At 37.6% G+C, this 27,789-nt stretch overlaps 2 long non-coding RNA genes across 2 annotated transcripts; both read left to right on the forward strand.

Annotated features, from left to right (window-relative positions):
• Positions 1–11,505: 11,505 nt before the first annotated feature.
• On the forward strand, positions 11,506–15,649 carry LOC145984549 (uncharacterized). The gene is made up of 4 exons (XR_014441352.1): positions 11,506–11,672; positions 12,786–12,947; positions 13,555–13,681; positions 15,305–15,649. It is a non-coding gene; the product is annotated as an uncharacterized LOC145984549 (long non-coding RNA).
• Positions 15,650–23,220: 7,571 nt separating this feature from the next.
• On the forward strand, positions 23,221–27,274 carry LOC145984550 (uncharacterized). Its single transcript, XR_014441353.1, has 4 exons — positions 23,221–23,387; positions 24,502–24,663; positions 25,269–25,395; positions 27,019–27,274. It is a non-coding gene; the product is annotated as an uncharacterized LOC145984550 (long non-coding RNA).
• Positions 27,275–27,789: the final 515 nt, after the last annotated feature.

Here is a 27,789-nt window from a genome sequence, read left to right on the forward strand (position 1 = left end):
ACTTTGCCCATTTCTCTCCTTGCTTGTCTTGGGAAAAACGCTTTCCACAAATAGGACATGACGCATCTTCATCGCTTGAACTATCCTTGTCATCAGTGGACACCAGTGGAACTTGTGTTTCATCCTCAGAGTCGCTTGAACTTGAGTCGTATTTCTATGTTTTCTTTTTGGGAGGTTTTGTCGATGATGTTCCAAGCTGATCTTTATCTTGAATGTTGAGACTTTCTTGGTCTGTGATTGGAATTGTTTCTTCTGACGCTCTTCCGTCATTTGTTTCTTTTCCATAGAGGCTTTTAGAGACATCTTATGTGGACTTGCTGTTACCAAGAATGAGGTCCCGGCTCTTGAAGGTGTGAAAGGCTGGATTACTGGAACTTCCTGGATGTCTCTTGGACGACCACTTGAGGTGGAGCTGGAGCGTTCTGCTTGTCGTCATTCCCTCCATTGTCAGGCACCTCTGGTTCTTCAAGTTGTCTGGCTATGAAGTCATGCTCTTGAAAGACATCGGGATGAAACGGATGAATTCCAGTTTTCCTAAATCCATTGACGGCTGTTTCAAGAGTAGCAGCACAAAGTGGATACTTGTAGTTTCCTCACAATTGTGTTTGGGTTAGAGACCAACTATTGCTCTATAGCCTTGCGTATAGAGTTTTCAGAGGAAACATGAATGCTACATCCAAAGGCTGTAGCTTGTCTGTTGAGTGAGGAGAAAGTCATGTGCCCCCTCGGACACCCCGTTGGCGGCACCTTCTTCATAGAACTTTAAGTTTAATATATACTTTTTATTAATTAGCATTAATTTTCTTTTCAAGAATAAGGCATAGAAGTGTTAAACACATTATAAAAAGGTTGACAAGTGATCATACATCAATCAAAACTAGTCTAAGTGGTCAGGAAAAAAATGAATTATATCATAGGAAAGATGCATAATGTGGGTCCTAAATCCGTCCCTGGGACGGATTTGAGAATCTCAAAGGGGACGCATTTAGGACTCTAGTTATAACAAAAATAGCGACTGCTCCCGACCAAATGACTATAGCTACATGGCTGTGACAACTGGAACGCAATATTCAAGTACTAATTTATAATTATCAATTGCTAGATGATGAAAAACTTACCGTGAGGCATCAATATAACTGTTTCAAGTCGATTTCACACTGTAACAATCTTTCAGACAAACTATTTTTGAAAAAATAAAGCATGAATGAACAGAAAAAAGCAACTACGTCAATGCCAGTAGGCCACTGAATGGTTCTGAAGATATTCCTGCTGCTCTCGCAAAATGGCAGCACTTTCCATGGAAGTTAAAATGGGGGACGGATTCCGGGCCCTTACCTTATTTGTTCCTTAGAAGTATTCCCATACAATAGAAAAGTTTTAATCAATTTTTAAAAACTTCTTACGCCATGTGCCAGAAAAATCATGGTATAGAGTGACCACAAACAAAAAGACCTTCAGCCAAAATCAATCGCACATCTTCTCCTCCAACCATTCAACTCAGACTATGAGGAAGCATGCTCCACTTTACTCCTCCCCTCCCCTCCATGGAAGAGTAGGATGCACAGGAATCACATGTCCTTTTACCTGTGGTCGCACTACAAAATCAGACTGGCCTTGTAGCCAGAAAACAAATCAAGAACAGCATGAAACAAAAACCTAGCTTCCAATCTTTTTTTGGGGTCATCATTGAGGCAGATAAAATTCAGGTTTGGAGAGGAAGTAAGTTACTGAAGTCCAGAGTAACACGGAAGTGTCCTCTCCAGGAACTCATAGTGAGGAGGGGGGTCAATTTAGGCATACCCTCCTCAAACAGATATGTTTGATTGGACTGGTTTGACATGCAGGTTGGGAGGAGAGGAACTAAGTTCAAGTTCCTTCCTCTCCTAGCTTGCATGTTATCCTCCCTGTGAAATGGAGGTAGGTTTCTGTTTCATGCTGTTCCTATATTAATTGAATGCCTGAGATAACTGTCTTCCCATTGCATGTGCACTGGATGGCTGGGATATACATATATGTATAATGTCTTCCGAGCACCACATGGGAGAAAGTAACGTACCATTTCTTCAAAACATATGAAAGTATAGCATACTCCAATCACAAAATAATATATCCATCATAACTATTATTAACAATTGAAATTTGAAAATGTCTGTTTTCTCTCACAGTATTATGGAAGATCTTATAAAATGGACTACAACTCCTCAACCTCTGCTTTTTGCTGATATAAGTAAAGCTCTCGTTGATATAATCAGTGCCATGCTCCGGACACCCACTTATTAGAGGCTTGGAGAACACCAGAGCAGCTCCATTGCTTGAAATTTTTCACACCTAAAATAACCCACCGTGGGAATCGAATCTGGATCTCTCACATTCAGACAGATACCCTACCTACTGGACAACCATTTAAAATATCTTCTTTAAAAAATGTGACTGCATCTATGATTACAATGCTTAAGACATGTGGTGAAGATATTAAGAGGATTGTATTTGGTATTTTAATTCTTGGGTACTTTATCACTTTTCTACCTCTCTAGCGAGGATGGAGATGACTGGTAAATTGGTGATAAAGACCAAGAAACCAGCACACTGAAACATCCCATGTGTTGGTCAAGATTTGAAAATATGAACCTTGGCTTACAAAAAATGTAAAAATATGCTAACCACTGTTAGGAAAAATAACGTCTCACGCAGTTATCTCTTTATGTACAGTTTATTTACACATACATCCCCTGCTCTGTATATACTACATCTTTTCATTACATTCCATTAACAACCTTTCCAGGTTGCCTTTTGTCCCATCACAGAGAAATGCACTTATCAGGACTTCACTCTACGAGCGCACTATTTAGCATGGTGCTAACCTGCCCCCACAGTTTATTATCCAGAGTCTGTACACATACGACATTCACTCTCTGTGTATCTCTAAGCATCCATAAAGATTGCCTTAATTCATCAGGCCTTGTATTGGAGTATCTGAGTGTCTACAACTGACCGAGTTTTTGAGCGATGGCAACTTTCTGAGATTTGAGAGCCTGTAACAAGTCAGAACCTGGTATTTATCTTGAGTTACAAACTGTTTTTGAGTCATTAATGTTTCATATAAATTTTTATATTTAGTTTCTGATAAGGGAATTGTTTACAATCAGGAAAATTTGTTCCGTAATGACAGTGGTACAAATCCGAGGTCCCCCTTGACCTCCCCACTCCCATCTATGCACCACAGGATCTGCAGGGCCTTTATCGCAGTAACCAAGCAAAGCCTACAAAAACTTGTCTTCTTTCCCAAACATTATAGTTCTTCTCTGAATAACGTTGACTCTGCAAGCCAAAGAATGGCTTACAATTAATGCATTTAATAGGAGAATCCACTTCAAGGCTGAAGAGTTGCTAGAATATATCATCTAAAATTTAAGACTGTGCCAAAAGTTTGTTTAGCAGACTATGTTTATTTTTTTTTTCAAAATACAGGATGTAATATGTACATAAGGAAATAGGTAGAATATAATTTGAGATATTCTTTGAATTGGAATTTTTGTTACTTTAATTGTCTTGTACATAAATACGCAAGGTGTCGCTTACAACACCAACTAATTTCAATGTGTAGAGACCATGAATATTTTCTTAGTAACAGTTTGCTCATGCTACAAAATGCATGGGTGGTTACTGATATTGTTGCTGCAATATTTCATACTTTTTGTTAGTATATTTTTTCATATGTATTCCTATTAAATATATTGAACATAAACAAACAATTTTGCCCTTCATTGCTTCATAAAGCAAATTCCATTATGATCTGTTTAAAAAAAGGAGGCAACCTGTGAGATTACACTGTGTGAGTAGACGCACAGGTATGCGTTGCAAAGCCAGAGCAACATCCTGACCTTTACACCGAGGAGTATTGGAGCGAAGTTCAGTGCTGTTGTTCCTATCCCCTGCTTCAGTCGGCTTGGTCGTTGCAATGGGTTTACAACACAGCAAAGTCAGGCGACCTGTTTCGGATCCCCCGGCAGGTGAGGGAAGATGAGGATGGACCAACAACAAACGCTTGATTGCTAATTCTTTCATACACCGTTAGAGATCAGCAGCCAAGTTCTCACTGTCCTGTGTCATAAGAGCAACAGGCAAAATGTCCTCGTTAAGGAAAGATAAATATTTTATTTTGGGGAGAATCTTAACCTAATTTAAATTATGCTTGAAAATTGTAACAATTTGATTTGATTTGTTGTTTTTAAATCCACTTTATATGCAGAAAGACTAATTGGGACTGGACCTACAGTTTAAAGTTGGATCCGAACATTACTTCTTATGTAATCACAAAAAGCACAATTCTGCATGCTGCCGAATAAATGGAAACTTCAAATTTTGTATGATGATTATTAATTGTACTCCTCGAAAGTGTCACGTGTCCATCACATACAAAATTATAAATTAATAATTACATTACATTATAAATATATACAAATTAAAGTTATATAAATATATTTCATATATACGTATTTCTGCAACCACCAACATTATGAACCATGAGCCGCCACTGACAAAATGTCAAAAAATGTGATTTTCTATCCTGAATGTATGGAATCCTATCAATTGCTTCGTGGTTGCCATGAGTTTCTAAAATGGCTGTACGCTATGGAAACATTATCATGTCAGTAAGAGTCTTGTCACTCATCTTAGCTTTTTTCTTGAGATAGTGCACTTATCTCTACACACAAATTTGTTGTTTATTTTATTTCATGCATTTCAATAAATCAAAAGAATGGTTCTACAAATTTTGTGACTTTCTAGTGGCAGTGAAAACCATGAATCTGCACGCTACATGCATACATATACATGTGCATCAAGCATACATGTTACAGCATATGCTGTGCCCTCCCAGAAAACATTTCTGAATCTGTCTATGCTTATCACAATATCAAGCCTGTTCAAAGCTTGTAAATTTCATAATTTCTTTAACATCCTTCGCAAATGAGATACACTGTTCTAAAAATACATGTGCTCACTTGTAACTTTTTCATATTTCTTTCCTCCCACCTTCTGAAACCCTCAGGGAGAGACTTTTCAACTACCCCCTTTGGTTTTCATTTCAAATAGACAGTGGTGTAGCAAGGGGAGGGCAAAATGGGAAACTGCCTGGGGCCTCGCATCCCATGGGGTTGATAAAAAAGTAATAAATAGAAGAGAGAGAAAAATAGATGTAAAAGGCTAACATTCTGTTTTTATCTGGCTTTAAATTTTACTTTAACATTATAATTTCAATAAATACGTCAAATCAGAGGTGTAACATACAGGTGGGCAAGTCCTAAGCTTAAGGGGGCCAAAAAAAAAATGTAAAAATTATTGTATTTCTCATATGCAACATTTACTCAAAAATTGATGATAACTTGCTTGGACATTTTTATCCATTTATTCTTTTCTTGAATAAAAAGCACTTTGTCCTGTCTTTCCTTCATTCTCTTCACCTTTTACTCCCGATTTTAATACACTGCTCAAAAATAAAAGTAGTCACATGTAGAACACTAGATTTGAAAGCAGTGATTGCATGTACAAATGATCTATGAATGAATGAATGAATGAATATCATAATATGGCTACAGTTAAATTTGAACGTTGTTCGCTACAGAAAAGATGGCACCACCGGCCCTACTTTGTTCGTCATTTGTTAAAGACATCTAAATGCTTGTATGTACGATGGTTGGTCAGTGTGCATCATGGTGCTAAAATCCATGGCTGATCGTGAGGACCAAGGTAGGCAGTGAGGGTGGTAATTGTTTTCAAATGAAGCCACTAGCACTGCTTCAAGAGGGTCATTCCCAGCAGTATGTTTCAAGAATACTGAGCTTGTTGAGGGTACCATATGGAAATTAAGGGAATGTTTTCAAGAACATGGAAGTGTTGGCAGATGTCCTGGAGCAGGTCGCCAATGAAAAGAACCCCAGCACAGCACCATTTTGTTCATTTACAAGCAATGCGGAACCACCACAATATTACACAAGAACTGTAAGGGGACCTATTGTATGCTTCAGGTGTAAGAATTAGCAACAAAACTGTCAGAAACAGGCTGAGGGAGGCTGCTTTATGCTAAAGCCTCCAGTTGACAAGAAGACATCGTGCAATGTGAATTCAGTTCACCAGAGATCATATTCAGTGGCAGCTAATACACTGGCATTCTGTGTTATTCTCTGATCACTCCCTTTTCTAATTGCATGGTTCAGATTGTCCTAAACGTGTTTGGAGAAGGCAAGGAGAACAATTCCATCCACAAGCAATTTAACCAACTGCTGCTTATGGAGGTGGATCTGTTATGGTCTGGGGAGGCATATGTTTGGATACGAAAACTGATCTCCACATCATTCAAAATAGGACCTTAACTGTGAAACGCTACATTGATGCGATCCTTGTGCCACATGTCATTCTCAGATGAGAGAAATTGGGGAAAATGCTCTATTCATGCATGATAACGTGAAATATATGCAGCTAATCTCATTAAAAGATTCTTGAGGAGCACAATTTGTAAAGAATGGTATGGACACCTTGGGGTCCAGACTTGAATACGATTGAACATCTCTGGGATAAACTGTAATGACATGTTCGAGACAGATATCAACTGCCCCAAACACTTCATGCCCTTGCAGAAGTCCTTGTTGATGAATGGAGACTTCTACGTCAAGTAAACATACAGCATTTTGTCAGAAGAATGAACAGGTGCTGTGATGCTGTCCTTCAAGCCAGGGGAGGCAGTATTCCATATTGACTTGCGAGCATTTCCATGTTATCATGTTGACTCCTTTCATCTGTGACAAGTACACACAGATTTCCTTTCATTTCTGGAAAATGAGCACTTTGATTTCAGACATTTCGACAATGAAAACCGCGATTTGAGTTACATGAAGAGAATTTCTGTGTAATTTGTTGAGTGTCACAAAGAAGAAGAGTTGTTTTCATGTTGTTGTTTTTTCATTGGAATACATAGCAGTACACTAAAGTTATACAAGTTTCAATAAGTGACTACCTTTATTTTTTGAGCAGTGTACCTTCAACTCCCATTTAAATGCCTCACGCCTTGCTCCCTGACAGTGTGAGGTGCTATATTGTTATATGAATGCAATGCAGTTGACTTCACAACCGATTGCCTGAGGTTGCTTTTTATTTTTAGTCCACTTTATGGACAGTAAGGCTAATCCCACTTTAAGGGCATGAGGGTGGGTTTCCACGAGGCTCCCCTTTGCAACAGCTGCAATCACTTGCCAACTTAGCTCTTTTGGAACCAGATCTGGCACTTTCATGCACTAATCTGGCTGTGAACTGGAGCACCTGTCCCCTTGCCCCAGAATGAAGCCATCACTGGTCTGGTCGACATAGACCAACTTTTGCCATAAATAATCATTTTGCATGTGATATTGTTATATATATTGTTGGATGCTGTGGCGACTAGATAGCTGCTATTATTAATACCTGCCAGCCACAGCTTCACTCTCCCTTTTATGGTACGAGTGAAGTATTTAAGTCACTGTAAAAATCAGTTTTTTTACATATTAGTTACCTTCCGCCCACACAAAAGAAACCCGATAGATGTCTCATCATCTATCGATGTTCTTGACTGTGCATGCGTGATTTCTCTTCCACCCACCGAGCTTTTCTTGCAAAGACTCGAGGAGACAGTAGAAGCTCTTCAACGAAGCCTTGCGGAGTAGCAGCCCAACTTTCCCTTCCCCCCTTGTTGTAGAATTGGCAAGGAATTGAAGTGGCTAGTGAGACGGTATTGTTTTCGCTTGAGCAGCCTTTTTCTCCAACTTCAACTGGAAATTGCCTGCATTATGTAACGGGGATGGAAGTAGTTAACTAGGGAATTAGTCAAATTTTCTTTTGGACCTACCCATAATTGGAGAAGAAAAATTTTGATTATGAGAGCATTATTTTATTTGTTCTCTTGGGAATATCAAACATCCAGTGATGTTGAAAAGTACATGAATGCAAAAAGGATACATTGAACAATTTCTTGGTAGTTGGAAAAGTCAAAATTCTCATTTGATTAGTTGTAACTTGAAGTTGATTCTCCATAAGGAATTCATGGGATTCTGTAAAAATTTATTTGTCATCCCTCTTGCATCAATACAGCAATTGGAATGGTTACCCAACAATTGAAACATCTGCAGTCTTCATGTGGTATGACTTGAAGATTGGATTTATGACCTGTTGGATGTTCCTGTGTTCATCAAAAGTGAATAATTTCAGCAGCAACTTCACTTTTGTTTATCTCAACAATTCTTATTTATTGTGTATATTTATTATATATTAATTACAAGAAATAAAACACCAACACAGACATGGAAGTAGAACAAAAAACAAAGTTCAACAACTTCAAATTTTTCAACAATTTCTACAAATATGAAGAAAAAAAAGTTGTGCTTTCCTGGAATTCCTTAACAACCACCATTCAAACATTTCATTTACTATGGAGATAGAAGAAGATGGCTGCCTCCCGTTCCTGGACATCCTAATCCACCGCAGACCATATGGAATCCTCAGACATAGTGTATATGGAAAACCCACTCACACCACCCTCTACCTTAATGCCCATAGTTTCTACCAAAAGGCTCAACGTCTTGCGGTTCTCAACACACTCGCCCACAGAGCAGCAACCATTTTGGAAGAAGAAAATCTACATTCAGAATTCAACCATCTTAGAACCATGTTACAGTAGAATGGATACAACATCAGTGACCTCAACAGGGCAATCACCAAGACAGTGACATCTCAGCAGAGATCAACACTGGACAACAGTGTGGTCCTTACAAGGGCCGATTCGTCACCACCCAAACCAGCTGAACATGTGGATGTGGACCCTTCACCACACAGCACCCCTGCTAGCAGCAACACAGGAGAAGAACATCCCACTACAGCAGTTTTACCTTTTATTGGGCACACCTCTGGGAAATTAAGTAGCGTTCTTGCAAGACATGGAGTAAATACCATCGACAGACCACCACTCAAGACCAAGGCTCTTCTCCACTCAGTCAAGGATAACCTGGGAGCTCCAGATTCCAGGAGTGTACCGTATACCATGTGAGTGTGGTACACCATAGACTATAGGCCAAAGAGGATGCACCATTGAACAGTGACATAATGAACATCCGTGCAATATCAGGTTATTCCAAAAAGAAAAGTCAGGACTTGCAGAACACAGCATCATAGTGAGAAACAGGATTTTATTTGCTCACACCAAATAATAGCCAAATGTGCCGGTTACTGGGACCGACGAGTAAGAGAAGCCATGGCCATTTCACGGGAAAGCATCAATCTCAACAGAGACGTGGGACTCCAGCTCAGTCACGGCTGGAACCCATTCCTCCATAAAAACAAAGCTCCAGCCAATAAGAACACCAGGATCCAGAGCCAATAGGTAGACAGAGTCCAAACTCCACTCCATAATATATTTAACCCTACACTGGTCTCCATTTCTATATTCCCTGATGACGAGAGCAATGTATGAAACGGAAGCCAACATCGACTTAACCTGGCTGCTAACCTGAGAGCACTTGTTCGAATAAGTAAAACTGTTTGCCAGGGAAGAGCATATCTCTCAAGAGAATTTCAGTTGTCCAGATTATTTTTTCTATATTACAACCAGGGTGCAATTTGAAGGCAGGGATGAGCAAAATTTCCTTCCTCCATCTTGAGTCATTCCACTTTCTGATTATGGATGACACACCCAAAACAGGGGATAATTATTTATCACCCACTGGATATGTAAATTCCAGTTCAGTTCATTTCATTTTAGAGCCTCATATCTACATGTAAAAGTGCACATTATATTGCTAAACAATTTATGGTGGATGTGTACAAATCCATTTTGTTTTAGATGCTAGGTATTCAGTATTTGAGGACTAAATGTGGTAAACGTTGTAAGTGCCAGAAGCGAAAGAGCTGGGAAATCGCATCGTTCACCACATCAGCCCGTAAGGATGTTCATCTAGTGACCTCTTTACATGCCCTTTGATCTACGTAGAGGGCTACCAGCCACTTTTCACGTTTACCACATTATAAAGCATTGAACATTTCACAGTTGAACGTGGAAAACGGTGTTTGAATTATTCTGGCACTTACAGTGTTTACCAATTTTAGTCTTCATTTTTCTTCTAGAGAATGTTTAACAAGAAGATGTCTATTAAAATCTAAAACTGGGCTGTTAGTCCAAGAACTTGGATTCAAAATTGCATTTATTGGTGTGACTTGTAGTGGCAAGTTCTAGTAAGAATTTTGTTTAATATTCTATGTGTGAGGTAAACGTTCTTATATGATAGCCTCAGCAGAGTGCCAGATTCCATGAGAGACTTTGGATTGATGAAGAAAGTTACTTTTTAGAATGTATTCAATCCAAAGCAATGTAAATTATGAGATTGTTCTATGTGACTTTTTTTTTTTTGGTGAAAATGATTGCACATTGTAATATGAAATGCAAGACAAACAACTGAACTCCTGCAGTTATTAGTGTTTGGCCTAATATTATTAGCGTTAAACTCCCATAAAGATGTTTAGGCTCAGCCAGTAAAAAATGATAAACATGAAAGGTACTGAACATTTTGGTGTTCATGGTTAACCGTGACAGTAATGTAAATCCAGAACATTATTATTGTAAAACAAATTGGAACAAGCATTGCTGTAAAATGCCATATCAATCAGTCATCATGCTGATCATGTATGTATCGCCGATCTCTCCTTAGCACAGTGTGCTGTGATGCCCAGGGGTCCCAGGTTTGAATCTTAGCCTGTCCATGGGTGTTCTTTGTGAGTGTTCTTTTATCAATTTCATCATATCATCACTCATCCTATGTGTATTTCACATCAAATTGTTAATTATTGTAAGGGCGTTGCAGAAAAATGTTAACTTCAAATTAAATTAGTATATTTTGAGAAGGAAAATATACCTAGTTTACCCCAACACCTGAAAAAAATACTTTGCTTAATCCTCCCTGGTGGAAAGAAATACTGCGGACGTCCATGAACAACACTTTTTCTAAACATGAGGTTTGCCACGCTGCTGTAAGCCTGTGACCCTAGGTTTACAAACCTAGGGTTTGGCCCGCTTTTCTCCCTATATTCCTTGCTCTTCTCCAACCAGATACGGTAGGCACTGCTCCTTTTGCGGTCAGAAATTTGAAAGGCAACATTCAGACGGCTTACAACTTTCTGCAAGCAGAAGGCGGGAGTTCCCATGTGCCCCCTGGTGCTGAAGTGTTGCAGTCTAACAAACAGGATCTCGAAGACTGGTATCAGGCCGAGGTGAACTTTGAAGTTTTTAGGAATTTTGCCATATAATTACATACATTTTACTAGAACTAATAGAGTGTAAGCCCGGCTTACACGGCTTACATGGACGCTCCGCGCCAGGGGCCTAAGTCTTGAACTGTCAACACGTTAAGGTCTAACGAGTTCGTAACGTTTTTGTCAAGAAAGGCTAACGAATGCCATTTAGTGTAGTCTCCACTCTTCGTTAATGAATACGGTTACGGACGCGCTAACAGAAAACGAGTGGAACCTACTCACAAGCCAGGCACCTACCGAGTTCGTTCACGGCTGCAGATTTTCAAGATGGACACTATCAGCTGTTGCGGAGGATGGTTTTGAAGAAAGAAGAATTGCAAGCCCACTTCGTTTCAGTCGTATTTCGAGTAAGTACGTCATGTTAGTATGTTATTAATATTATTGGGTATGAACATAAGGACAATTGGAACAAATCTGGGGGAGAGTGAAATACGTATGTATTGTGAATTGTTGCTACGATGTACCTAAAGAATTAAATACTTCGTGCCATTTTCCTTCTTATTGTTAATTACATTGTTCCACGTACTTTGTAAGAATTAGAGCTGATATTTTTGCAACATTCCTTAAGCTTAGCAGTCGCGAAATAAAATACTACTGCAAAATATATTTTGATACACCTGGGAAATGTATGCCAACATTCCACCAACGTCACATCAAAATGTAAAATAACGATGCCGCACAAAATAAGAACAATTAATTTTCTGCAACATATTGTCCTGTTGCAACTAGTAAATGAAATTACGGTACTATAAAATACTTCAATTAGGCACCACTACCATATGTTATATATAGGGGGAAAAAAATGGTACACATGATTTATACAGTACGTGAACTGATGATAAAGATTTTAAAGGAAATTTTGACACTATGTTTTAAGTTGTATTAATTGCAGGTCGAGTGTACTAAATTACGTACTCCCTCGAATTTCCAGGAAAAATTCCCCATGGAAAGATTAACTGTTGTTAAGACTATATCAGAAGCTTGGGGGCATAGAAACGTATATTTACAGAGTTACGGACATTAGAATTTATCCCGAATCTATTTTTTTATCACGACGGGAATGTAAAATTATCTTTTTTATTATTGTAATCACAAAATCTAACCTAAACGCCTAAGCACCAGTAAAAGTGAAAGTACTCCATTCGGTTGCCCAGACACTGGTGAGAGAAAACCTTTTTTTGTGACAAAAATGTCATTAGTAATGTATATATGTGTGTGTGCATGGGAGGGGGTACTTGGTATACTGTATTCATAACCATCAATTGAAAAGGGGAAAATATTTTTTTTCTATATGAAACCATCAACAGAATGCACTCAGTTTAACTACCTTATGTCATGTGTTGATAGTGGGTAGCATGAATTTATTTTAAGCATGAAAATCTTTGAGTCAGTGGGAACTGTTTGATAGAAGTTTCCTTGTAAGAGAATTTATATTTATTTTTTCTGAAATAATTTTATAGGTGCTAGAAGCTCTCATTTTCACAACATGGAGGTACCAGCCAGATGGTTATAGGTCATCAGCCAGTGTATAGAGCAAGTGTGCAGTGCTATGGTGGTTATTGCTCCTCACAATGGATGAAGTTCCCAATGATACAAGCAGATCAGCTGGATGTTAAAAGGAGGTAAGATAGTGTACGTTATTTTTGTTTCATTATAATAACACCTATTGACATCCATCATGTGGTGGGTTTTAGACAGCTTCTACAATAAAATGTAATAAAACATAAATACTGAAATGAATGGCTGACTGGCCATGTAGGTAGGTATATTGTGCAAGTGAACATGCTAGTTTATTTTCAATACTATCCATATAGTTCTGGATTAGCAAACAAATTTGTATCACTTTTTATCTCGTATTCCTATTTGCATGGACAAAACAATACAATTATAATTGTTAAGACAAACCAAATCAAAGGTGCTCATGGCAATAACAATTCCAGAGTGATATTCTTTTAATATTTTATTATTTTTTATTGGAACACAGTAAAAGGTGAATTTGTGGGGTTTTCAAAACAGTTGCTATTTTCAAATAAATCAGAAGTAAACAACTGAGTAATGTGTAACATCAGATGGATGGTATTTCTCATTCAGAATAACATGAATATATATATATATATATATATATTTAAAAAAATCATTAACTTTGTGCAGTATCTTATCATGATCAATACCTCAACTTGTTAACCCAATTATTTGTGCAAAAGTTACAGTACTTTTCCTCTTTTGCAGATAGCCGATTAAAATGAAAATATTGTGACTACTCTCGGTATCCAGGGTGGACACATGAGGAATTCCAACATCAGATACTTTTGTCAATATAAGAATAAGGCAGGTACAAGGAACACTTGGCTGTTAGGTATGTAGATGTTCTAAGTCTGGAATAATTATTGTTAATAATTTTTCCATGAAGTATTTAAATTGCACTCATCTCATATATGAACTGCATTATTAAAGATGTGAAGTACTATGTTTATTACCATTACTGTATTATGAATACATGTGCAGTGTTGTTTCATAATTATCTATATTCTACAATAAGTCTAGTATTCTCTTCTCTCACCTTTTTATTATTACAAAATGTGCATTATCCGTAAATTTTAAACTTAAACATTTCTGAGTTCTTCAAATGTTATCAAAACGTTTTATTCTTAGATACAAGTAGTAATAATAATAATAAGAAGAAACCCTACCAGTATACAACAAGACCATGCTAGGGACAATTTTATGTGGAAGCATTTTTATTAATAGAAATGTTACGTGAATGTTTCATAAAATCATATAACTATTTTTATTCCAGACAATACTTTTCATGGAAGCCTTCACATAACATTCACAGTTAGCATAATCTATAATGTTTGCCACACAATGAGCATGTGATTAAATATGATACATGTTTAATTTGGATATGAATAACAAGATTATTGAAATGTAATAGAATTTGTAGAATGTAAATTGAGGATGTTGTAGGCAAGTTTATAAAACACCTAGGAGCCATAACACATTAGCCCTGTCTAGTTGACTGCACTTTTTGACTCTCTTTGCACTGAAGCGTCTAGTTGGTTGCACGGTGCAACACTGAGTTGTCTAGTTTGATGATTTGGAGTCAAGTAGTGTATTTGGTGTCTGCACCATCTGCACTACCTTTCGGACTGGTGTATGGTCACGTGGTGTGTGCTAACTAATCAAATGACCGTTCAAAGCAGCAGACAGGCATTTGTTGAATCTTCTTAACTGGAACACTGCTTTCCATCTAGTTGGTTGAACGTGATTTCCTTGCACTACTCTTGACACTGGATACACCTGCACTGCACAGAGTGTAAAAAAGTGCAACAACTATACCGCGTTTGGTAGAACCTGTCCCGCTTCCCGCGCTAGGGAGCGCTCGACAGTTTCGGTGCCAATGAGAAACGAGGAAGAAAATCGTCTGCTGGGCAGCGAGGAGCGAATGGAAGCCAGAAGAGAGGCGCTTACGTAGACGCTGTTGCGACGTTGCGTATTTTAATTGGCTGCCTGGCTTTGACTTTCCCCAGCACCGAGAAAAGACAGGGAGCAACTAGCGCGGGAACCGGGACAGGTTCTACCAAACGTGGTATAGATGGGGCTATTACATGTTCATTTGTTCAACATTCCATTTGCTATGGAAATAGAGCTTTTGTGGAACACTTGCGTATTTTTGGAAGTCAAACATTGACATTGCAATTTAAACGAAAGTACTCAAAATTTATATAAATGTGGCACTTTAGAGGATTGACAAATTTAACATACAGTTTGTTTCATAAGACACTGGGGGGACCATCACCGGATATGTGCACTTTAGATGTTTTGAAGTAAAGCAATAGATTATAGAAGTGCTCATAAGTTAATACTTGAATTCCTGCTGATCCTCTAAAATCTTTTAAGTGAAGTTACTTTCAATTGTTATTGGGATATTTATTATCTACAGTGGAAACTCAGGACAGGCCTTTCTTTATCTTTGCAGGTAACAGTGGGTATCCAGAGGACCATGGGTCATGACACCAATAGATGGTGCTGGTGAAAACACTCTGGAGGTGCATAGCTGTCTAATGCCATTTGGACCATTGGCATCCTAAAACAAAAATGGAGGTGTCTTTTAAAGAACATGGTGCTTCACTATCACCCTCCTATGGCAACAAAAATCAAAGATGGAGGGATGGAAGAAAATTCAGTTTTCCTATCCACTGTCAACTCTGCATGTGTGTGTGTGTGTGTGTGAATCTTCAGATGTGCTTTAATGTTATTAAGTTTGTGTGAAATAGGTTTTCTGTGACATTCTTTTTGAAATATAACATTGTAACGGTACACCAGAACTTTCTTTCAATATTGTTAGCAGTACCAATTCCTCACTTATTTCATTTAATTATTGAATACTTTAAATGGTTCACTTATTTATTTTTACTACCTGCTGGAAAGTTTTTTTGAAGATTGGGACTCAACCAACAGAAAACTAAATATCTGCTTGAGCCAGAATTTTCAGATAATTTTTCAGTAAAATGCACATCAGCCATTTCATATGGCTTGGATGGCTGTTACCTTAAAATATATTTCTTTAAAGAAAGGAGATTTATATTTTCATATGCAAGATGAAACATGAAAAGGGTTATTTTATTCTGTTTAAAGCTTCCCCTTTGCAACAGTTTTTAAGCCTTGTTTGTCGTTATGAAATATCAATGTACTTCATTGCCTTAGTTACTTTTGCCATAAAGTAGTGTGTTGTTGTAGAAGATTGTTATTGCAAGAGCTGTAACAGAACACACAAAAGGGTTTTCCTGAAGTTTTAAAAAGCTGATATTACATGCAAAGTTCCCATGTAGTCAGTTTTTTTTTTAACTATGCCTTTTCTGTGTACAAAAGGTCTGCATCAGTGTGTATCTGATTTCATGAATACATGTTTCATAATGTACACAATCACCTCCCACTTGATTTAGAAAAGTTTCATTGCAAATATATTTTTCAGTGCTGTTCTATCTGAAATTGGTTTACTTTACTCATTTGCTCACTGACAGTTCAAGCCTCTTCATTGGTGTATTGGAAATGTTGCATGTTGCCATCTTGTAATCAAGGGATTCCATGTTCAATACTCAGCAGAGGCACTTAATGGTTCAGATACCACTTTAAACTGTAGCTTCTTGGTGCATAAAGACGACCTCATGTCATATGTTGCTGTGTGAGAACCAGAGGAACGTAACTCTAAAAAAGCCGTGTTTGGAGTCAGATTCACCCATGTCCAGCTTTTCTCATTAGTGGTAAAGAGGATTTAAGTATCTTCAAATTACTGACTTTTTTATATTCAGACATAATCACTCGTGAAAATTACATAAATTTAAGTTAGGTCCAACTGGTTCTCGTACAACAATATTGCAATAGTCATTAATGGGAGGACTTCTTTGAACAGTCTCCCCATTAATAGATTAGTCAAATCTTAATTACCTCAACATCAAGGGGACTCCAGATTTCATTTTCAATCTCTTGAGAGACTTTTTATTATTATTATTTTTACCTTTTGATGCTATATTTCAATTTTCATACGGCATCCACAATAATTTTTGTTACATCATCTACTTCAAATGGTAGGGGTGCTTCCCCAATGGCATAGTTGTAACATATTTGCTTTGCAATCAAGGGGTTCCAAGTTTGAGAACCGGTGAGGCATAGTGGTTCGGATCGTACTTTAAACTGTAGGTCCAGTCCCAATTAGCCTATCTGTGCACAAAAGTTGACTTAAAACTCCACTCCACTCAAAGAGTAAGGGAAATCCTACACTAAGATTGTCATTATAATTCATAAATCTTTTCACATCACTGTCTCGGTACTATAACGACTGAAATAAATAGTTTTGAGGAATTATAGTTGTTGTACCAATCATTAAATAGCATCTAGGAATGCAAAATTTACATGTTAGAGACATTAAAATTGACTGAAAATTTATGAAATGGAAAAACATGTCTTTGGTAATATGTGCCAATGCTCACAGTTTCCAAAAAAAAAAAAAAAAAACCTCTGTATTGCACTCCCATAATTTCCACAACTTGGATCTCTGTGTAAATTTACAATGCCAGTTCTGTAACTTCTTGGTTCTGTTAGGCATTAATAAGTTACAGCATACAATTTGTCATGCAATTACTGTGTTCTTCCTGCAATGGAGGTGCCATCTAGTTAAGCATATTCACAACTTGCCAAAAGCTATTGCATATAACTAGCTAAGGATATTCACACCTCCAGAAATGTTAACTTGAATGGTAAGTAGATAGGTTGAGGTACACAATGAAGATTGTGTGGCTGTCATAAACTTCCAGAAGTAACAATTTTCATTTTTGACAAAGCACCTTTATGAAATCAGTAAGTATATTTTCAGATTTTTTTCCCCTTACAGGCCTCAGATTTTTGTCATGTTTTTATCCTAGCTTGTTTCTCCACACCAAATTAAATTTCCTATCTTCTGTGAACGCTATGATGATGCTGTCATTTGTCATGTAAATGCATAAAAAACGTAAGGCATATTTTTTAGCAAATTCATTGTATGACAGCATATTTTTGTCATTTTTGAGGTATGTTTTCTGTACATTTCACTGAGGAAAATCACACTTGAATTGGTAATGCAAAGAAATTCTGTATACTTCCATCTCCATTCAATAAATTATGAATTAGTGAGGGGAGGAATCTGGATTTACCAGGAATGTGCCATAAAAGAATTACATCAAAAGGTTGCTTTTGCACTTTAATGTTATGTCAACAATGGATAACTGTGAAACGCTACATTGATGCGATCCTTGTGCCACATGTCATTCTCAGATGAGAGAAATTGGGGAAAATGCTCTATTCATGCATGATAACGTGAAATATATGCAGCTAATCTCATTAAAAGATTCTTGAGGAGCACAATTTGTAAAGAATGGTATGGACACCTTGGGGTCCAGACTTGAATACGATTGAACATCTCTGGGATAAACTGTAATGACATGTTCGAGACAGATATCAACTGCCCCAAACACTTCATGCCCTTGCAGAAGTCCTTGTTGATGAATGGAGACTTCTACGTCAAGTAAACATACAGCATTTTGTCAGAAGAATGAACAGGTGCTGTGATGCTGTCCTTCAAGCCAGGGGAGGCAGTATTCCATATTGACTTGCGAGCATTTCCATGTTATCATGTTGACTCCTTTCATCTGTGACAAGTACACACAGATTTCCTTTCATTTCTGGAAAATGAGCACTTTGATTTCAGACATTTCGACAATGAAAACCGCGATTTGAGTTACATGAAGAGAATTTCTGTGTAATTTGTTGAGTGTCACAAAGAAGAAGAGTTGTTTTCATGTTGTTGTTTTTTCATTGGAATACATAGCAGTACACTAAAGTTATACAAGTTTCAATAAGTGACTACCTTTATTTTTTGAGCAGTGTACCTTCAACTCCCATTTAAATGCCTCACGCCTTGCTCCCTGACAGTGTGAGGTGCTATATTGTTATATGAATGCAATGCAGTTGACTTCACAACCGATTGCCTGAGGTTGCTTTTTATTTTTAGTCCACTTTATGGACAGTAAGGCTAATCCCACTTTAAGGGCATGAGGGTGGGTTTCCACGAGGCTCCCCTTTGCAACAGCTGCAATCACTTGCCAACTTAGCTCTTTTGGAACCAGATCTGGCACTTTCATGCACTAATCTGGCTGTGAACTGGAGCACCTGTCCCCTTGCCCCAGAATGAAGCCATCACTGGTCTGGTCGACATAGACCAACTTTTGCCATAAATAATCATTTTGCATGTGATATTGTTATATATATTGTTGGATGCTGTGGCGACTAGATAGCTGCTATTATTAATACCTGCCAGCCACAGCTTCACTCTCCCTTTTATGGTACGAGTGAAGTATTTAAGTCACTGTAAAAATCAGTTTTTTTACATATTAGTTACCTTCCGCCCACACAAAAGAAACCCGATAGATGTCTCATCATCTATCGATGTTCTTGACTGTGCATGCGTGATTTCTCTTCCACCCACCGAGCTTTTCTTGCAAAGACTCGAGGAGACAGTAGAAGCTCTTCAACGAAGCCTTGCGGAGTAGCAGCCCAACTTTCCCTTCCCCCCTTGTTGTAGAATTGGCAAGGAATTGAAGTGGCTAGTGAGACGGTATTGTTTTCGCTTGAGCAGCCTTTTTCTCCAACTTCAACTGGAAATTGCCTGCATTATGTAACGGGGATGGAAGTAGTTAACTAGGGAATTAGTCAAATTTTCTTTTGGACCTACCCATAATTGGAGAAGAAAAATTTTGATTATGAGAGCATTATTTTATTTGTTCTCTTGGGAATATCAAACATCCAGTGATGTTGAAAAGTACATGAATGCAAAAAGGATACATTGAACAATTTCTTGGTAGTTGGAAAAGTCAAAATTCTCATTTGATTAGTTGTAACTTGAAGTTGATTCTCCATAAGGAATTCATGGGATTCTGTAAAAATTTATTTGTCATCCCTCTTGCATCAATACAGCAATTGGAATGGTTACCCAACAATTGAAACATCTGCAGTCTTCATGTGGTATGACTTGAAGATTGGATTTATGACCTGTTGGATGTTCCTGTGTTCATCAAAAGTGAATAATTTCAGCAGCAACTTCACTTTTGTTTATCTCAACAATTCTTATTTATTGTGTATATTTATTATATATTAATTACAAGAAATAAAACACCAACACAGACATGGAAGTAGAACAAAAAACAAAGTTCAACAACTTCAAATTTTTCAACAATTTCTACAAATATGAAAAAAAAAAGTTGTGCTTTCCTGGAATTCCTTAACAACCACCATTCAAACATTTCATTTACTATGGAGATAGAAGAAGATGGCTGCCTCCCGTTCCTGGACATCCTAATCCACCGCAGACCATATGGAATCCTCAGACATAGTGTATATGGAAAACCCACTCACACCACCCTCTACCTTAATGCCCATAGTTTCTACCAAAAGGCTCAACGTCTTGCGGTTCTCAACACACTCGCCCACAGAGCAGCAACCATTTTGGAAGAAGAAAATCTACATTCAGAATTCAACCATCTTAGAACCATGTTACAGTAGAATGGATACAACATCAGTGACCTCAACAGGGCAATCACCAAGACAGTGACATCTCAGCAGAGATCAACACTGGACAACAGTGTGGTCCTTACAAGGGCCGATTCGTCACCACCCAAACCAGCTGAACATGTGGATGTGGACCCTTCACCACACAGCACCCCTGCTAGCAGCAACACAGGAGAAGAACATCCCACTACAGCAGTTTTACCTTTTATTGGGCACACCTCTGGGAAATTAAGTAGCGTTCTTGCAAGACATGGAGTAAATACCATCGACAGACCACCACTCAAGACCAAGGCTCTTCTCCACTCAGTCAAGGATAACCTGGGAGCTCCAGATTCCAGGAGTGTACCGTATACCATGTGAGTGTGGTACACCATAGACTATAGGCCAAAGAGGATGCACCATTGAACAGTGACATAATGAACATCCGTGCAATATCAGGTTATTCCAAAAAGAAAAGTCAGGACTTGCAGAACACAGCATCATAGTGAGAAACAGGATTTTATTTGCTCACATCAAAATAATAGCCAAATGTGCCGGTTACTGGGACCGACGAGTAAGAGAAGCCATGGCCATTTCACGGGAAAGCATCAATCTCAACAGAGACGTGGGACTCCAGCTCAGTCACGGCTGGAACCCATTCCTCCATAAAAACAAAGCTCCAGCCAATAAGAACACCAGGATCCAGAGCCAATAGGTAGACAGAGTCCAAACTCCACTCCATAATATATTTAACCCTACACTGGTCTCCAATTCTATATTCCCTGATGACGAGAGCAATGTATGAAACGGAAGCCAACATCGACTTAACCTGGCTGCTAACCTGAGAGCACTTGTTCGAATAAGTAAAACTGTTTGCCAGGGAAGAGCATATCTCTCAAGAGAATTTCAGTTGTCCAGATTATTTTTTCTATATTACAACCAGGGTGCAATTTGAAGGCAGGGATGAGCAAAATTTCCTTCCTCCATCTTGAGTCATTCCACTTTCTGATTATGGATGACACACCCAAAACAGGGGATAATTATTTATCACCCACTGGATATGTAAATTCCAGTTCAGTTCATTTCATTTTCGAGCCTCATATCTACATGTAAAAGTGCACATTATATTGCTAAACAATTTATGGTGGATGTGTACAAATCCATTTTGTTTTAGATGCTAGGTATTCAGTATTTGAGGACTAAATGTGGTAAACGTTGTAAGTGCCAGAAGCGAAAGAGCTGGGAAATCGCATCGTTCACCACATCAGCCCGTAAGGATGTTCATCTAGTGACCTCTTTACATGCCCTTTGATCTACGTAGAGGGCTACCAGCCACTTTTCACGTTTACCACATTATAAAGCATTGAACATTTCACAGTTGAACGTGGAAAACGGTGTTTGAATTATTCTGGCACTTACAGTGTTTACCAATTTTAGTCTTCATTTTTCTTCTAGAGAATGTTTAACAAGAAGATGTCTATTAAAATCTAAAACTGGGCTGTTAGTCCAAGAACTTGGATTCAAAATTGCATTTATTGGTGTGACTTGTAGTGGCAAGTTCTAGTAAGAATTTTGTTTAATATTCTATGTGTGAGGTAAACGTTCTTATATGATAGCCTCAGCAGAGTGCCAGATTCCATGAGAGACTTTGGATTGATGAAGAAAGTTACTTTTTAGAATGTATTCAATCCAAAGCAATGTAAATTATGAGATTGTTCTATGTGACTTTTTTTTTTTTGGTGAAAATGATTGCACATTGTAATATGAAATGCAAGACAAACAACTGAACTCCTGCAGTTATTAGTGTTTGGCCTAATATTATTAGCGTTAAACTCCCATAAAGATGTTTAGGCTCAGCCAGTAAAAAATGATAAACATGAAAGGTACTGAACATTTTGGTGTTCATGGTTAACCGTGACAGTAATGTAAATCCAGAACATTATTATTGTAAAACAAATTGGAACAAGCATTGCTGTAAAATGCCATATCAATCAGTCATCATGCTGATCATGTATGTATCGCCGATCTCTCCTTAGCACAGTGTGCTGTGATGCCCAGGGGTCCCAGGTTTGAATCTTAGCCTGTCCATGGGTGTTCTTTGTGAGTGTTCTTTTATCAATTTCATCATATCATCACTCATCCTATGTGTATTTCACATCAAATTGTTAATTATTGTAAGGGCGTTGCAGAAAAATGTTAACTTCAAATTAAATTAGTATATTTTGAGAAGGAAAATATACCTAGTTTACCCCAACACCTGAAAAAAATACTTTGCTTAATCCTCCCTGGTGGAAAGAAATACTGCGGACGTCCATGAACAACACTTTTTCTAAACATGAGGTTTGCCACGCTGCTGTAAGCCTGTGACCCTAGGTTTACAAACCTAGGGTTTGGCCCGCTTTTCTCCCTATATTCCTTGCTCTTCTCCATCCAGATACGGTAGGCACTGCTCCTTTTGCGGTCAGAAATTTGAAAGGCAACATTCAGACGGCTTACAACTTTCTGCAAGCAGAAGGCGGGAGTTCCCATGTGCCCCCTGGTGCTGAAGTGTTGCAGTCTAACAAACAGGATCTCGAAGACTGGTATCAGGCCGAGGTGAACTTTGAAGTTTTTAGGAATTTTGCCATATAATTACATACATTTTACTAGAACTAATAGAGTGTAAGCCCGGCTTACACGGCTTACATGGACGCTCCGCGCCAGGGGCCTAAGTCTTGAACTGTCAACACGTTAAGGTCTAACGAGTTCGTAACGTTTTTGTCAAGAAAGGCTAACGAATGCCATTTAGTGTAGTCTCCACTCTTCGTTAATGAATACGGTTACGGACGCGCTAACAGAAAACGAGTGGAACCTACTCACAAGCCAGGCACCTACCGAGTTCGTTCACGGCTGCAGATTTTCAAGATGGACACTATCAGCTGTTGCGGAGGATGGTTTTGAAGAAAGAAGAATTGCAAGCCCACTTCGTTTCAGTCGTATTTCGAGTAAGTACGTCATGTTAGTATGTTATTAATATTATTGGGTATGAACATAAGGACAATTGGAACAAATCTGGGGGAGAGTGAAATACGTATGTATTGTGAATTGTTGCTACGATGTACCTAAAGAATTAAATACTTCGTGCCATTTTCCTTCTTATTGTTAATTACATTGTTCCACGTACTTTGTAAGAATTAGAGCTGATATTTTTGCAACATTCCTTAAGCTTAGCAGTCGCGAAATAAAATACTACTGCAAAATATATTTTGATACACCTGGGAAATGTATGCCAACATTCCACCAACGTCACATCAAAATGTAAAATAACGATGCCGCACAAAATAAGAACAATTAATTTTCTGCAACATATTGTCCTGTTGCAACTAGTAAATGAAATTACGGTACTATAAAATACTTCAATTAGGCACCACTACCATATGTTATATATAGGGGGAAAAAAATGGTACACATGATTTATACAGTACGTGAACTGATGATAAAGATTTTAAAGGAAATTTTGACACTATGTTTTAAGTTGTATTAATTGCAGGTCGAGTGTACTAAATTACGTACTCCCTCGAATTTCCAGGAAAAATTCCCCATGGAAAGATTAACTGTTGTTAAGACTATATCAGAAGCTTGGGGGCATAGAAACGTATATTTACAGAGTTACGGACATTAGAATTTATCCCGAATCTATTTTTTTATCACGACGGGAATGTAAAATTATCTTTTTTATTATTGTAATCACAAAATCTAACCTAAACGCCTAAGCACCAGTAAAAGTGAAAGTACTCCATTCGGTTGCCCAGACACTGGTGAGAGAAAACCTTTTTTTGTGACAAAAATGTCATTAGTAATGTATATATGTGTGTGTGCATGGGAGGGGGTACTTGGTATACTGTATTCATAACCATCAATTGAAAAGGGGAAAATATTTTTTTTCTATATGAAACCATCAACAGAATGCACTCAGTTTAACTACCTTATGTCATGTGTTGATAGTGGGTAGCATGAATTTATTTTAAGCATGAAAATCTTTGAGTCAGTGGGAACTGTTTGATAGAAGTTTCCTTGTAAGAGAATTTATATTTATTTTTTTCTGAAATAATTTTATAGGTGCTAGAAGCTCTCATTTTCACAACATGGAGGTACCAGCCAGATGGTTATAGGTCATCAGCCAGTGTATAGAGCAAGTGTGCAGTGCTATGGTGGTTATTGCTCCTCACAATGGATGAAGTTCCCAATGATACAAGCAGATCAGCTGGATGTTAAAAGGAGGTAAGATAGTGTACGTTATTTTTGTTTCATTATAATAACACCTATTGACATCCATCATGTGGTGGGTTTTAGACAGCTTCTACAATAAAATGTAATAAAACATAAATACTGAAATGAATGGCTGACTGGCCATGTAGGTAGGTATATTGTGCAAGTGAACATGCTAGTTTATTTTCAATACTATCCATATAGTTCTGGATTAGCAAACAAATTTGTATCACTTTTTATCTCGTATTCCTATTTGCATGGACAAAACAATACAATTATAATTGTTAAGACAAACCAAATCAAAGGTGCTCATGGCAATAACAATTCCAGAGTGATATTCTTTTAATATTTTATTATTTTTTATTGGAACACAGTAAAAGGTGAATTTGTGGGGTTTTCAAAACAGTTGCTATTTTCAAATAAATCAGAAGTAAACAACTGAGTAATGTGTAACATCAGATGGATGGTATTTCTCATTCAGAATAACATGAATATATATATATATATATATATTTAAAAAAATCATTAACTTTGTGCAGTATCTTATCATGATCAATACCTCAACTTGTTAACCCAATTATTTGTGCAAAAGTTACAGTACTTTTCCTCTTTTGCAGATAGCCGATTAAAATGAAAATATTGTGACTACTCTCGGTATCCAGGGTGGACACATGAGGAATTCCAACATCAGATACTTTTGTCAATATAAGAATAAGGCAGGTACAAGGAACACTTGGCTGTTAGGTATGTAGATGTTCTAAGTCTGGAATAATTATTGTTAATAATTTTTCCATGAAGTATTTAAATTGCACTCATCTCATATATGAACTGCATTATTAAAGATGTGAAGTACTATGTTTATTACCATTACTGTATTATGAATACATGTGCAGTGTTGTTTCATAATTATCTATATTCTACAATAAGTCTAGTATTCTCTTCTCTCACCTTTTTATTATTACAAAATGTGCATTATCCGTAAATTTTAAACTTAAACATTTCTGAGTTCTTCAAATGTTATCAAAACGTTTTATTCTTAGATACAAGTAGTAATAATAATAATAAGAAGAAACCCTACCAGTATACAACAAGACCATGCTAGGGACAATTTTATGTGGAAGCATTTTTATTAATAGAAATGTTACGTGAATGTTTCATAAAATCATATAACTATTTTTATTCCAGACAATACTTTTCATGGAAGCCTTCACATAACATTCACAGTTAGCATAATCTATAATGTTTGCCACACAATGAGCATGTGATTAAATATGATACATGTTTAATTTGGATATGAATAACAAGATTATTGAAATGTAATAGAATTTGTAGAATGTAAATTGAGGATGTTGTAGGCAAGTTTATAAAACACCTAGGAGCCATAACACATTAGCCCTGTCTAGTTGACTGCACTTTTTGACTCTCTTTGCACTGAAGCGTCTAGTTGGTTGCACGGTGCAACACTGAGTTGTCTAGTTTGATGATTTGGAGTCAAGTAGTGTATTTGGTGTCTGCACCATCTGCACTACCTTTCGGACTGGTGTATGGTCACGTGGTGTGTGCTAACTAATCAAATGACCGTTCAAAGCAGCAGACAGGCATTTGTTGAATCTTCTTAACTGGAACACTGCTTTCCATCTAGTTGGTTGAACGTGATTTCCTTGCACTACTCTTGACACTGGATACACCTGCACTGCACAGAGTGTAAAAAAGTGCAACAACTATACCGCGTTTGGTAGAACCTGTCCCGCTTCCCGCGCTAGGGAGCGCTCGACAGTTTCGGTGCCAATGAGAAACGAGGAAGAAAATCGTCTGCTGGGCAGCGAGGAGCGAATGGAAGCCAGAAGAGAGGCGCTTACGTAGACGCTGTTGCGACGTTGCGTATTTTAATTGGCTGCCTGGCTTTGACTTTCCCCAGCACCGAGAAAAGACAGGGAGCAACTAGCGCGGGAACCGGGACAGGTTCTACCAAACGTGGTATAGATGGGGCTATTACATGTTCATTTGTTCAACATTCCATTTGCTATGGAAATAGAGCTTTTGTGGAACACTTGCGTATTTTTGGAAGTCAAACATTGACATTGCAATTTAAACGAAAGTACTCAAAATTTATATAAATGTGGCACTTTAGAGGATTGACAAATTTAACATACAGTTTGTTTCATAAGACACTGGGGGGACCATCACCGGATATGTGCACTTTAGATGTTTTGAAGTAAAGCAATAGATTATAGAAGTGCTCATAAGTTAATACTTGAATTCCTGCTGATCCTTTAAAATCTTTTAAGTGAAGTTACTTTCAATTGTTATTGGGATATTTATTATCTACAGTGAAAACTCAGGACAGGCCTTTCTTTATCTTTGCAGGTAACAGTGGGTATCCAGAGGACCATGGGTCATGACACCAATAGATGGTGCTGGTGAAAACACTCTGGAGGTGCATAGCTGTCTAATGCCATTTGGACCATTGGCATCCTAAAACAAAAATGGAGGTGTCTTTTAAAGAACATGGTGCTTCACTATCACCCTCCTATGGCAACAAAAATCAAAGATGGAGGGATGGAAGAAAATTCAGTTTTCCTATCCACTGTCAACTCTGCATGTGTGTGTGTGTGTGTGTGAATCTTCAGATGTGCTTTAACGTTATTAAGTTTGTGTGAAATAGGTTTTCTGTGACATTCTTTTTGAAATATAACATTGTAACGGTACACCAGAACTTTCTTTCAATATTGTTAGCAGTACCAATTCCTCACTTATTTCATTTAATTATTGAATACTTTAAATGGTTCACTTATTTATTTTTACTACCTGCTGGAAAGTTTTTTTGAAGATTGGGACTCAACCAACAGAAAACTAAATATCTGCTTGAGCCAGAATTTTCAGATAATTTTTCAGTAAAATGCACATCAGCCATTTCATATGGCTTGGATGGCTGTTACCTTAAAATATATTTCTTTAAAGAAAGGAGATTTATATTTTCATATGCAAGATGAAACATGAAAAGGGTTATTTTATTCTGTTTAAAGCTTCCCCTTTGCAACAGTTTTTAAGCCTTGTTTGTCGTTATGAAATATCAATGTACTTCATTGCCTTAGTTACTTTTGCCATAAAGTAGTGTGTTGTTGTAGAAGATTGTTA

The sequence above is a fragment of the Lepisma saccharinum genome, chromosome 2 (assembly GCF_977018435.1).
Source record: "Lepisma saccharinum chromosome 2, izLepSacc3.1, whole genome shotgun sequence".
Classification (NCBI taxonomy): domain Eukaryota; kingdom Metazoa; phylum Arthropoda; class Insecta; order Zygentoma; family Lepismatidae; genus Lepisma; species Lepisma saccharinum.